This window comes from Schistocerca americana, unplaced genomic scaffold (genome assembly GCF_021461395.2).
Source record: "Schistocerca americana isolate TAMUIC-IGC-003095 unplaced genomic scaffold, iqSchAmer2.1 HiC_scaffold_22, whole genome shotgun sequence".
Classification (NCBI taxonomy): domain Eukaryota; kingdom Metazoa; phylum Arthropoda; class Insecta; order Orthoptera; family Acrididae; genus Schistocerca; species Schistocerca americana.
Window position 1 is genome coordinate 110610 of NW_025725928.1, and position 14673 is coordinate 125282.

The window sequence follows — 14673 nt, forward strand, 5'->3', positions numbered from 1 at the left end:
ACATAGTCAGTAAGAAGAGTCAGTCCTCTTGTACTTATTCGGCATTGTGCCTTTTGTATTTAATTCCGATGCAATTTCTATGTTTCATCGTCAATAAGAAGGTCCAAGGGATATAGTAAACCTGGAGTGAAGCGTCGGAATCTATAACTAGTGTCACAGGAATGGTTCAAATCTCAGACAGTAAGTAGCGTCAGTCTTCTTGTACTTAAGTCGGCATTGTGCCTTTTTTATTTAATTCCGATTCAATGTCTGTGTTTCATCGTCAATAAGAAGGTCAAAGGGATACAGTAAACCTGGAGTGAAGCATCGGAATCTATAACTAGTGTCACAGGAATGGTTCAAAACATCGACAGTAAGAAGAGTCAGTCTTCTTGTACTTAATTCGGCATTGTGCCTTTAATATTTAATTCCGATGCAATTTCAGTGTTTCATCGTCAATAAGAAGGTCCATGGGATACAGTAAACCTGAAGTGAAGCATCGGAATCTATAACTAGTGTCACATGAATGGTTCAAATCATAGTCAGTAAGAAGAGTCAGACTTCTTGTACTTAAGTCACCATTGTGCAATTTGTATTTAATTCCGATGCAATTTCTGTGTTTCATCGTCAATAAGAAGGTCCAAGGGATACAGTAAACCTGGAGTGAAGCATCGGAATCTATAACTAGTGTCACAAGAATGGCTCAAAACATAGTCAGTAAGAAGAGTCAGTCTTCTTGTACTTAATTCGGCATTGTGCCTTTTGTATTTAATTCCGATGCAATGTCTGTGTTCCATCGTCAATAAGAAGGTCAGAGGGATACAGTAAACCTGAAGTGAAGCATCGGAATCTATAACTAGTGTCACAGGAATGGTTCAAAACATAGTCAGTAAGAAGAGTCAGTCATATTGTACTTAAGTCGGCATTGAGACTTTTGTATTTAATTCCAATGCAATTTGTGTGTTTCATCGTCAATAAGAAGGTCCAAGGGATACTGTAAACCTGGAGTGAAGCATCGGAGTCTATAACTAGTGACACAGGAATGGTTCAGCACATAGACAGTAGGAAAAGTCAGTCTTCTTGCATTTAAGTCGGCATTGTGCCTTTTCTATTTACTTCCGATGCAATTGCTGTGTTTCATCGTCAACAAGAAGGTCAGAGGGATACAGTAAACCTGAAGTGAAGCATCGGAAACTATAACTAGTGTCACAGGAATGCTTCAAAACATAGACAGTAGGAAGAGTCAGTCTATTTGTACTTAAGTCGGCATTCTGAATTTTCTATTTAACTCCGATGCAATTTCTGTGTTTCATCGTCAATAAGAAGGTCCAAGGGATATAGTAAACCTGGAGTGAAGCATCGGACTCTAGAAGTAGTGACACAGGGATGGTTCAAAACACAGACAGTAAGAAGAGTCAGTCTTCTTGTACTTAAGTCGGCATTGTGCCTTTTTTATTTAATTCCGATGCAATTTCTGTGTTTCTTCGTCAATAAGAAGGTCCAAGGGATACAGTAAACCTGGAGTGAAGCATCGGAATCAAGAAGTAGTGACACAGGGATGGTTCAAAACACAGACAGTAAGAAGAGTCAGTATTCTTGTCCTTAAGTCGACATTGTGCCCTTTGTATTTAATTCCGATGAAATTTCTGTGTTTCATCGTCAATGAGAAGGTCCAAGGGATACAGTAAACCTGAAGTAAAGCACCGGATCTATAACTAGTGTAACAGGAATGGTTCAAAATAAAGACAGTGGGAAGAGTCAGTCTTCTTGTACTTAAGTCGGCATTGTGAGTTTCGTATTTAATTCCGATGCAATTTCTGTGTTTCATCGTCAATAAGCAGGCAGAGGGATACAGTAACCCTGAAGTGAAGCATCGGAATCTATAACTAGTGTCACAGGAATGGTTCAAAACATAGTCAGTAGGAAGAGTCAGTCTTCTTGTACTTAAGTCGGTATTGTGCCTTTACTATTTAATTCCTATGCAATATCTGTGTTTCTTCGTCAATAAGAAGGTCCAATTGATATAGTAAACCTGGAGTGAAGCATCGGAATCTACAACTAGTGTCACAGGAATGGTTCAAAACATAGACAGTAAGTTGCGTCAGTCTTCTTGTACTTAAGTCGGCATTGTGCCTTTTTTATTTAATTCCGATGCAATTTCTTTGTTTCATCGTCTATAAGAAGGCCCAAGAGATGCAGTAAACCTGGAGTGAAGCATCGGAATCTATAACCAGTGTCACAGGAATCGTTCAAAAACATCGACAGTAAGAAGAGTCAGTCTTCTTGCACTTATTTCGGCATTGTGCCTTTAGTATTTAATTCCGATGCAATTTCTGTGTTTCATCGTCAAAAAGAAGGTCAGAGGGATACAGTAAATCTGAAGTCAAGCATCGGAATCTATAACTAGTGTCACAGGAATGGTTCAAAGCATAGTCAGTAAGAAGAGTCAGTCCTCTTGTACTTAAGTCGGCATTGTGCCTTTTGTATTTAATTCCGATGCAATTTCTATGTTTCATCGTCAATAAGAAGGTCCAATGGATATAGTAAACCTGGAGTGAAGCATCGGAATCTATAACTAGTGTCACAGGAATGGTTCAAAACTTAGACAGTAAGTAGCGTCAGTCTTCTTGTACTTAAGTCGGCATTGTGCCATTAGTATTTAATTCCGATGCAATTTATGTGTTTCATCGTTAAAATGAAGGTCAGAGGGATACAGTAATTCTGAAGTCAAGCATCGGAATCTATAATTAGTGTAACAGGAATGGTTCAAAACATAGTCAGTAAGAAGAGTCAGTCTTCTTGTACGTAAGTCGGCATTGTGCCTTTTGTATTTAATTCCGATGCAATGTCTGTGTTTTATCGTCAATAAGAAGGTCAGAGGGATACAGTAAACCTGAAGTGAAGCATCGGAATCTATAACTAGTGTCACAGGAATGGTTCAAAACATAGTCAGTAAGAAGAGTCAGTCATATTGTACTTATGTCGGCATTGAGCCTTTTGTATTAAATTCCGATGCAATTTGTGTGTTTCATCGTCAATAAGAAGGTCCAAGGGAAACAGTAAACCAGGAGTGAAGCATCGGAATCTATAACTAGCGTCACATGAATGGTTCAAAACATAGACAGTAAGAAGAGTCAGTCTTCTTGTACTTAATTCGGAATAGTGAATGTTGTATTTAATTCTGATGCAACTTCTGTGTTTCATCGTCAATAAGAAGGTCAGAGGGATACAGTAAACCTGAACTGAAGCAGCGGAATCTAAACTAGAGTCACAGAAATGGTTCAAAACATAGACAGTAGGAAGAGTCAGTCTTCTTGTACTTAAGTCGGCATTGTGCCTTTTGTATTTAATTCCGATGCAATTTCAGTGTTACATCGTCAGTAAGAAGGCCAGAGGGATACAGTAAACCTGAAGTGAAGCATCGGAATCTGTAACTAGTGTCACAGGAATGGTTCAAAACATAGACAGTAGGAAGAGTCAGTCTTCTTGTACTCAAGTCGGCATTGTGCCTTTTCTATTTAATTCCTATGCAATTTCTGTGTTTCATCGTCAATAAGAATGTCCAAGGGATATAGTAAACCTGGAGTGACGCATCGGAATCTATAACTAGTGACACAGGAATGGTTCAAAACATAGACAGTAGGAAGAGTCAGTTTCTTGCACTTAAGTCGGCATTGTGCCTTTTCTATTTAATTCCGATGCAATTTTTGTGTTTCATCGTTAATAAGAATGTCCACGGGATACAGTAAACTGAGAGTGAAGCATCGGAATCAATAACTAGTGTCACAAAAATGGTTCAAAACATAGTCAGTAAGAAGAGTCAGTCCTCTTGTACTTATTCGGCATTGTGCCTTTTGTATTTAATTCCGATGCAATTTCTATGTTTAATCGTCAATAAGAAGGTCCAAGGGATATAGTAAACCTGGAGTGAAGCGTCGGAATCTATAACTAGTGTCACAGGAATGGTTCAAATCTTAGACAGTAAGTAGCGTCAGTCTTCTTGTACTTAAGTCGGCATTGTGCCTTTTTTATTTAATTCCGATGCAATTTCTGTGTTTCATCGTCAATAAGAAGGTCAAAGGGATACAGTAATCCTGGAGTGAAGCATCGGAATCTATAACTAGTGTCACAGGAATGGTTCAAAACATCGACAGTAAGAAGAGTCAGTCTTCTTGTACTTAATTCGGCATTGTGCCTTTAATATTTAATTCCGATGCAATTTCAGTGTTTCATCGTCAATAAGAGGGTCCATGGGATACAGTAAACCTGAAGTGAAGCATCGGAATCTATAACTAGTGTCACATGAATGGTTCAAATCATAGTCAGTAAGAAGAGTCAGACTTCTTGTACTTAAGTCACCATTGTGCAATTTGTATTTAATTCCGATGCAATTTCTGTGTTTCATCGTCAATAAGAAGGTCCAAGGGATACAGTAAACCTGGAGTGAAGCATCGGAATCTATAACTAGTGTCACAAGAATGGCTCAAAACATAGTCAGTAAGAAGAGTCAGTCTTCTTGTACTTAATTCGGCATTGTGCCTTTTGTATTTAATTCCGATGCAATGTCTGTGTTTCATCGTCAATAAGAAGGTCAGAGGGATACAGCATACCTGAAGTGAAGCATCGGAATCTATAACTAGTGTCACAGGAATGGTTCAAAACATAGTCAGTAAGAAGAGTCAGTCATATTGTACTTAAGTCGGCATTGAGCCTTTTGTATTTAATTCCAATGCAATTTGTGTGTTTCATCGTCAATAAGAAGGTCCAAGGGATACTGTAAACCTGGAGTGAAGCATCGGAATCTATAACTAGTGACACAGGAATGGTTCAGCACATAGACAGTAGGAAGAGTCAGTCTTCTTGCATTTAAGTCGGCATTGCGCCTTTTCTATTTACTTCCGATGCAATTGCTGTGTTTCATCGTCAACAAGAAGGTCAGAGGGATACAGTAAACCTGAAGTGAAGCATCGGAATTTATAACTAGTGTCACAGGAATGCTTCAAAACATAGACAGTAGGAAGAGTCAGTCTATTTGTACTTAAATCGGCATTCTGAATTTTCTATTTAACTCCGATGCAATTTCTGTGTTTCATCGTCAATAAGAAGGTCCAAGGGATATAGTAAACCTGGAGTGAAGCATCGGACTCTAGAAGTAGTGACACAGGGATGATTCATAACACAGACAGTAAGAAGAGTCAGTCTTCTTGTACTTAAGTCGGCATTGTGCCTTTTTTATTTAATTCCGATGCAATTTCTGTGTTTCTTCGTCAATAAGAAGGTCCAAGGGATACAATAAACCTGGAGTGAAGCATCGGAATCAAGAAGTAGTGACACAGGGATGGTTCAAAACACAGACAGTAAGAAGAGTTAGTATTCTTGTACTTAAGTCGGCATTGTGCCCTTTGTATTTAATTCCGATGAAATTTCTGTGTTTCATCGTCAATGAGAAGGTCCAAGGGATACAGTAAACCTTAAGTAAAGCATCGGATCTTTAACTAGTGTAACAGGAATGGTTCAAAATAAAGACAGTGGGAAGAGTCAGTCTTCTTGTACTTAAGTCGGCATTGTGACTTTCGTATTTAATTCCGATGCAATTTCTGTGTTTCATCGTCTATAAGCAGGACAGGGGGATACAGTAACCCTGAAGTGAAGCATCGGAATCTATAACTAGTGTCACAGGAATGGTTCAAAACATAGTCAGTAGGAAGAGTCAGTCTTCTTGTACTTAAGTCGGTATTGTGCCTTTACTATTTAATTCCTATGCAATTTCTGTGTTTCTTCGTCAATAAGAAGGTCCAATTGATATAGTAAACCTGGAGTGAAGCATCGGAATCTACAACTAGTGTCACAGGAATGGTTCAAAACATAGACAGTAAGTAGCGTCAGTCTTCTTGTACTTAAGTCGGCATTGTGCCTTTTTTATTTAATTCCGATGCAATTTCTTTAATTCTTCGTCTATAAGAAGGCCCAAGAGATGCAGTAAACCTGGAGTGAAGCATCGGAATCTATAACTAGTGTCACAGGAATCGTTCAAAAACATCGACAGTAAGAAGAGTCAGTCTTCTTGTACTTATTTCGGCATTGTGCCTTTAGTATTTAGTTCCGATGCAATTTCTATGTTTCATCGTCAATAAGAAGGTCCAAGGGATATAGTAAACCTGGAGTGAAGCATCGGAATCTATAACTAGTGTCACAGGAATGGTTCAAAACTTAGACAGTAAGTAGCGTCAGTCTTCTTGTACTTAAGTCGGCATTGTGCCTTTAGTATTTAATTCCGATGCAATTTATGTGTTTCATCGTTAAAATGACGGTCAGAGGGATACAGTAAATCTGAAGTCAAGCATCGGAATCTATAACTAGTGTCACAGGAATGGTTCAAAACATAGTCAGTAAGAAGAGTCAGTCTTCATGTACGTAAGTCGGCATTGTGCCTTTTGTATTTAATTCCGATGCAATGTCTGTGTTTTATCGTCAATAAGAAGGTCAGAGGGATACAGTAAACCTGAAGTGAAGCATCGGAATCTATAACTAGTGTCACAGGAATGGTTCAAAACATAGTCAGTAAGAAGAGTCAGTCATATTGTACTTATGTCGGCATTGAGTCTTTTGTATTAAATTCCGATGCAATTTGTGTGTTTCATCGTCAAAAAGAAGGTCCAAGGGATACAGTAAACCTGGAGTGAAGCATCGGAATCTAAAACTAGTGACACAGGAATGGTTCAGAACATAGACTGTAGGAAGAGTCAGTCTTCTTGCACCTAAGTCGGCATTGTGCCTTTTCTATTTACTTCCGATGCAATTGCTGTGTTTCATCGTCAACAAGAAGGTCAGAGGGATACAGTAAACCTGAAGTGAAGCATCGGAATCTATTACTAGTGTCACAGGAATGGTTCAAAACATAGACAGTAGGAAGAGTCAGTCTATTTGTACTTAAGTCGGCATCCTGAATTTTCTATTTAACTCCGATGCAATTTCTGTTTTTCATCGTCAATAAGAAGGTCCAAGGGATATAGTAAACCTGGAGTGAAGCATCGGAATCTATAATTAGTGTCACAGGAATGGTTCAAGTCATAGGCAGTAAGAAGAGTCAGTCTTCTTGTACTTAAGTCGGCATTGTGCCTTTTTTATTTAATTCCGATGCAATTTCTGTACTTCATCGTCAATATGAAGGTCTAGGGGATATAGTAAACATGAAGTGAAGCATCAGAATCTATAACTAGTGTCACAGGAATGGTTTAAAACATAGTCAGTAAGAAGAGACAGTCTTCTTTTACTTAAGTCGGCATTGTGCCTTTTGTATTAAATTCCGATGCAATTTCTGTGTTTCATCGTCAATAAGAAGGTCCAAGGGATACAGTAAACCTGAAGTGAAGCATCGGAATCTATAATTAGTGTCACATGAATGGTTCAAAACATAGTCATAAAGAAGAGTCAGTCTTCTTGTACTTAAGTCGGCATTGTGACTTTTGTATTTAAATTCCGATGCAATTTCTGTGTTTCTTCGTCAATAAGAAGGTCCAAGGGATACAGTAAACCTGGAGTGAAGCATCGGAATCTAGAACTATTGACACAGGGATGGTTCAAAACACAGACAGTAAGAAGAGTCAGTATTCTTGTACTTAAGTCGGCATTGTGCCCTTTGTATTTAATTCCGATGAAATTTCTGTGTTTCATCGTCAATAAGAGGGTCCAAGGGATACAGTAAACCTGAAGTAAAACATCGGATCTATAACTAGTGTAACAGGAATGGTTCAAAATAAATACAGTGGGAAGAGTCAGTCTTCTCGTACTTAAGTCGGCATTGTGACTTTCGTATTTAATTCCGATGCAATTTCTGTGTTTCATCGTCAATAAGCAGGTCAGAGGGATACAGTAAACCTGAAGTGAAGCATCGGAATCTATAACTAGTGTCACAGGAATGGTTCAAAACATAGACAGTAGGAAGAGTCAGTCTTCTTGTACTTAAGTCGGTATTGTGCCTTTTCTATTTAATTCCTATGCAATTTCTGTGTTTCATCGTCAATAAGAAGGTCCAATTGATATAGTAAACCTGGAGTGAAGCATCGGAATCTATAACTAGTGTCACAGGAATGGTTCAAATCATAGTCAGTAAGAAGAGTCAGTCTTCTTGTACTTAATTTGGCATTGTACCTTTTGTATTTAATTCCAATGCAATTTCTGTGTTTCATCTTCAATAAGAAGGTCCAAGGGATACAGTAAACCTGAAGTGAAGCATCAGAGTCTATAACTAGTGTCACAGGAATGGTTCAAAACATAGTCAGTAAGAAAATTCATTCTTTATGTACATAAGTCGGCATTGTGCCTTTTGTATGTAATTCCGATGCAATTTCTGTGTTTGATCGTCAATAAGAAGGTCCAAGGGATACAGTAAACCTATACTGAAGCATCGGAATCTATAACTAGTGTCACAGGAATGGTTCAAAGCATCGACAGTAAGAAGAGTCAGTCTTCTTGTACGTAATTTGGCATTGTGCCTTTTGTATTTAATTCCGATGCAATTTCTGTGTTTCATCGTCAATAAGAAGGTCAGAGGGATACAGTAAATCTGAAGTCAAGCATCGGAATCTATAACTAGTGTCACAGGAATGGTTCAACACATAGACAGTAGAAAAAGTCAGTCTACATGTACTTAAGTCGGCATTGTGCCGTTTGTATTTAATTCCGATGCAATTTCTGTGTTTCATCGTCAATAAGAAGGTCAGAGTGATACAGTAAACCTGAGGTGAAGCATCGGATACTATAACTAGTGTCACAGGAATGGTTCAAAACTTAGTCAGTAAGAAGTGTCAGTCTTCTTGTACTTAAATTGGCATTGTGCCTTTTGTATTTAATTCCGATGCAATTAGTGTGTTTCATCGTCAATACGAAGGTCCAAGGGATACAGTAAACCAGAAGTGAAACATCGGAATCTATAACTTGTGTCACAGGAATGGCTCAAAACATAGACTGCAGGAAGAGTCAGTCTTCCTGTACTTAAATCGCTATTGTGCCTTTTCTATTTAATTCCGATGCAATTTCTGTGTTTCATCGTCAATAATAAGGTCCAAGGCATACAGTACACCTGAAGTGAAGCATCGAAATCTATAACTAGTGTCACAGTAATGGTTCAAAACATAGACAGAAGAAGAGTCAGTCTTCTTGTACTTAAGTCGGCATTGTGCCTTTTGTATTTAATTCCGATTCAATTGCTGTGTTTCCTCGTCAATAAGAAGGTCCTAGGGGTACAGTAAACCTGAGGTGAAGCATCGGTATCTATAACTAGTGTCACAGGAATGGATCAAATCATAGACAGTAGGAAAAGTCAGTCATCTTATACTTAAGTCGGCATTGTGCCTTTTCTATTTAATTCCGATTCAATTGCTGTGTTTCCTCGTCAATAAGAAGGTCCTAGGGATAGAGTAAACCTGAGGTGAAGCATCGGTATCTATAACTAGTGTCACAGGAATGGATCAAATCATAGACAGTAGGAAAAGTCAGTCATCTTATACTTAAGTCGGCATTGTGCCTTTAGTATTTAATTCCGATGCAATTTTTGTGTTTCATCGTCAATAAGAAGGTCCAAGGGATACAGTAAACCTGGAGTGAAGTATCGGAATCTGTAACTAGTGTCACAGGAATGGTTCAAACATAGACAGTAAGCAGAGTCAGTCTTCTTGTACTTAAGTCGGCAATGTGCCTTTTTTATTTAATTCCGATGCACTTTCTGTGTTTCATCGTCAATAAGAACGTCCAAGGTATACTGTAAACCTAGAGTGAAGCATCGGAATCTATAACTAGTGTCACAGGAATGGTTCAAAACATAGACAGTAAGAAGAGTCAGACTTCTTGTACTTAATTCGGCATTGTGCGTTTTGTATTTAATTCCGACGCAATTTCTGTGTTTCATCGTCAATAAGAACGTCAAAGGCATACAGTAAACCTGGAGTGAACCATCGGAATCTATAACTAGTGTCATAGGGGTGGTTCAAAACATAGACAGTAAGAAGAGTAAGTATTCTTGTACTTAATTCGGCACTGTGCCTTTTGGATTTAGTTCCGATGCAATTTCTGTGATTCATCGTCAGTAAGAAGGTCTAAGGGATACAGTAAACCTGAAGTGAAGCATCAGAATTTATAACTAGTGGCACAGGAATGGTTCGAAACATAGTCAGTAAGAAGAGTCAGTCTTCTTGTACTTAATCCGGCATTGTGCCTTTTGTATTTAATTTTGATGCAAATTCTGTATTTCATCGTCAATAAGAAGGTCAGAGGGATACAGTAATCCTGAAGTGAAGCATCGGAATCTATAACTAGTGTCACAGGAATGGTTCAAAACATAGTAAGTAAGAAGAGTCAGCCATCTTGTACTTAAGTCGGCATTGTGCCTTTTGTATTTAATTCCGATGCAATTTCTGTGTTTCATCGTCAATAAGAAGGTCCAAGGGATACAGTAAACCTGGAGTGAAGCATCGGAATCTATAACTAGTGACACAGGGATGGTGCAAAATATAGACTGTAAGAAGAGTCAGTACTCTTGTACTTAAGTCGGCATTGTGCCTTTTCTATTTAATTCCGATGCAATTGCTGTGTTTCATCGTCAATAAGTAGGTCCAAGGGATACAGTAAACCTGAAGTGAAGCACCCGAATCTATAACTAGTGTCACAGGAATGGTTCAAAACATAGTCAGTAAGAAAAGTCAGTCTTATTGTACTTAAGTCGGCATTGTGCCTTTTGTATTTAAATCCGATGCAATTTCTGTGTTTCATCGTCAATAAGGAGGTCCAAGGGATAGAGTAAACCTGGAGTGAAGCATCGGAATCTATAACTAGTGTCACAGGAATTTTTCAAAACATAGTCAGTAAGAAAAGTCAGTCTTCTTGTACTTAAGTCGGCATTGTGCCTTTTGTAATTAATTCCGATGCTATTTTTGTGTTTCATCGTCAATAAGAAGGTCCAAGGGATACAGTACACCTGAAGTGAAGCATCGGAATCTATAACTAGTGTCACAGAAATGGTTCAAAACATAGTAAGTAAGAGGCGTCAGTTTTCTTGTACTTAAGTCGGCATTGTGCCTTTTGTATTTAATTCCGATGCAATTTCTGTGTTTCATCGTCAATAAGAAGGTCCTAGGGATACAGTAAACCTGAAGTGAAGCATCGGAATCTATAACTTGTGTCACAGGAATGGTTCAAAACATAGTCAGTAAGAAGAGTCAGTCTTCTTGTACTTAAGTCGGCATTGTGCCTTTTGTATTTAATTCCGATGCAATATCTGTGTTTCATCGTCAATAAGAAGGTCCAAGATATACAGTAAACCTGAAGTGAAGCATCGAAATCTATAACTAGTGTCACAGGAATGGTTCAAAACATAGACAGAAGAAGAGACAGCCTTCTTGTACTTAAGTCGGCATTGTGCCTTTTGTATTTAATTCAGATGCAATTTCAGAGATTCAGCGTCCATAAGAAGGGCAGAGGGATACAGTAAACCTGAAGTGAAGCATCGGAATCTATAACTAGTGTCACAGCAATCGTTCAAAACATAGTCAGTAACAACAGTCAGTCTTCTTGTACTAAAGTCGGCCTTGTGCCTTTTGTATTAAATTCCGATGCAATTTCTGTAGTTCATCGTCAATAAGAAGGTCCAAGGGATACAGTAAACCTGGAGTGAAGCATCGGAATCTGTAACTAGTGTCACAGGAATGGTTCAATCATAGACAGTAAGCAGAGTCAGTCTTCCTGTACTAAATTCGGCATTGTGCCTTTGTATTTAATTCCGATGCAATTTCTGTGTTTCATCGTCGATAAGAAGGTCCAGGGGATACAGTAAACCTAGAGTGAACCATCGGAATCTATAACTAGTGTCACAGGAATGAATCAAACATAGTCAGTAAGAAGAGTCAGTCTTCTTGTACTAAATTCGGCATTGTGCCTTTGTATTTAATTCCGATGCAATTTCTGTGTTTCATCGTCGATAAGAAGGTCCAGGGGATACAGTAAACCTGGAGTGAAGCATCGGAAACTATAACTAGTGTCACAGGAATGGTTCAACACATAGACAGTAGGAAAAGTCAGTCTACATGTACTTAAGTCGGCATTGTGCCGTTTGTATTAATTTCCGATGCAATTTCTGTGTTTCATCGTCAATAAGAAGGTCAGAGGGATACAGTAAACGTGAAGTGAAGCATCGGAATCTACAACTAGTGTCACAGGAATGGTTCAAAACATAGTCAGTAAGAAGAGTCAGTCTTCTTGTACTTAAGTTGGCATTGTGCCTTTGGTATTTAATTCAGATGCAACTAGTGTGTTTCATCGTCAGTAAGTAGGTCCAAGGGATACAGTAAACCAGAGGTGAAGCTTTGGAATCTATAACTAGTGTCACAGGAATGGCTCAAGCATAGACAGTAGGAAGAGTCAGTCTTCCTGTACTTAAGTCGGTTTTGTGCCTTTTCTATTTCATTCCGATGCAATTTCTGTGTTTCATCGTCAATAAGAAGGTCAGAGGGGTACAATAAACCTGAAGTGAAGCATGGGAATCTATAACTAGTGTCACAGGAATGGTTCAAATCATAGAGAGTTGGAAGATTCAGTCTTCTTGTACTTAAGTCGGCATTGTGCCTTTTGTATTTCATTCCGATGCAATTTCTGTGTTTCATCGCCAATAAGGAGGTCCGAGGGATATAGTAAACCTCAAGTGAAGCATCGGAATAAAAAACTAGTGTCACAGGAATGGTTGAAAACATAGAGAGTAGGAAGAGTCAGTCTTCTTGTACTTAAGTCGGCATTGTGCTTATTCTATTTAATACCGATGCGATTTCTGTGTCTCATCGTCAATAATAAGGTCCTAGGGATACAGTAAACCTGAAGTGAAGCATCGGAATCTATAACTTGTGTCACAGGAATGGTTCAAAACATAGTCAGTAAGAAGAGCCAGTCTTCTTGTACTTAAGTCGGCATTGTGCCTTTTGTATTCAATTCCGATGCAAAATCTGTGTTTCATCGCCAATAAGAAGGTCAAGGGATACAGTAAACCTGAAGTGAAGCATCGAAATCTATAACTAGTGTCACAGGAATGGTTCAAAACATAGACAGAAGAAGAGACAGCCTTCTTGTACTTAAGTCGGCATTGTGCCTTTTGTATTTAATTCAGATGCAATTTCTGAGTTTCATCGTCCATAAGAAGGCAGAGGGATACAGTGAACCTGAAGTGAAGCATCGGAATCTTCAACTAGTGTCACAGCAATCGTTCAAAACATAGTCAGTAAGAACAGTCAGTCTTCTTGTACTTAAGTCGGCCTTGTGCCTTTTGTATTAAATTCCGATGCAATATCTGTGTTTCATCGTCAATAAGTATGTCCAAGGGATACAGTAAACCTGGAGTGAAGCATCGGAATCTGTAACTAGTGTCACAGGAATGGTTCAATCATAGACAGTAAGCAGAGACAGTCTTCCTGTACTAAAGTTGGCATTGTGCCTTTTTTATTTAATTCCGATGAAATTTCTGCGTTCATCGACAATAAGAACGTCCAAGGGATACTGTAAACCTAGAGTGAAGCATCGGAATCTATGACTAGTGTCACAGGAATGGTTCAAAACATAGACAGTAAGAAGAGTCAGTCTTCTTGTACTTAATTCGGCATTGTGCGTTTTGTATTTAATTCCGACGCAATTTCTGTGTTTCATCGTCAATAAGAACGTCAGAGGGATACAGTAAACCTGGAGTGAAGCATCGGAATCTATAACTAGTGTCACATGGATGGTACAAAACATAGACAGTAAGAAGAGTAAGTATTCTTGTACTTAATTCGGCACTGTGCCTTTTGGATTTAATTCCGATTCAATTTCTGTGTTTCATCGTCAATAAGAAGGTCTAAGGGATACAGTAAACCTGAAGTGAAGCATCAGAGTCTATAACTAGTGTCACAGGAATGGTTCAAAACATAGTCAGTAAGAAGAGTCAGTCTTCTTGTACTTAATCCGGCATTGTGAATTTTGCATTTAATTACGATGCAAATTCTGTGTTTCATCGTCAATAAGATGGTCAGAGGGATACAGTAAACCTGAAGTGAAGCATCGGAATCTATAACAAGTGTCACAGGAATGGTTCAAAACATAGTCAGTAAGAAGAGTCAGTCTTCTTGTACTTATGTCGGCATTGTGCCTTTTGTATTTAATTGCGATGCAATTTCTGTGTTTCATCGTCCATAAGAAGGTCCAAGGGATACAGTAAACCTGGAGTGAAGCATCGGAATCTATAACTAGTGACGCAGGGATGGTTCAAACATAGACAGTAAGAGGAGTCAGTATTCTTGTTCTTAAGTCGGCATTGTGCCTTTTCTATTTAATTCCGATTCAATTGCTGTGTTTCATCGTCAATAAGAAGGTCCAAGGGATACAGTAAACCTGAAGTGAAGCACCGGAATCTATAACTAGTGTCACAGGAATGGTTCAAAACATAGTCAGTAAGAAGAGTCAGTCTTCTTGTACTTAAGTCGGCATTGTGCCTTTTGTATTTAATTCCGATGCAATATCTGTGTTTCATCGTCAATAAGGAGGTTCAAGGGATAGAGTAAACCTGGAGTGAAGCATCGGAATCTATAACTAGTGTCACAGGAATGGTTCAAAACATAGTCAGTAGGAAGAGTCAGTCTTCTTGTAGTTAAGTCGGCATTGTGCCTTTTGTATTTAATTCCGATG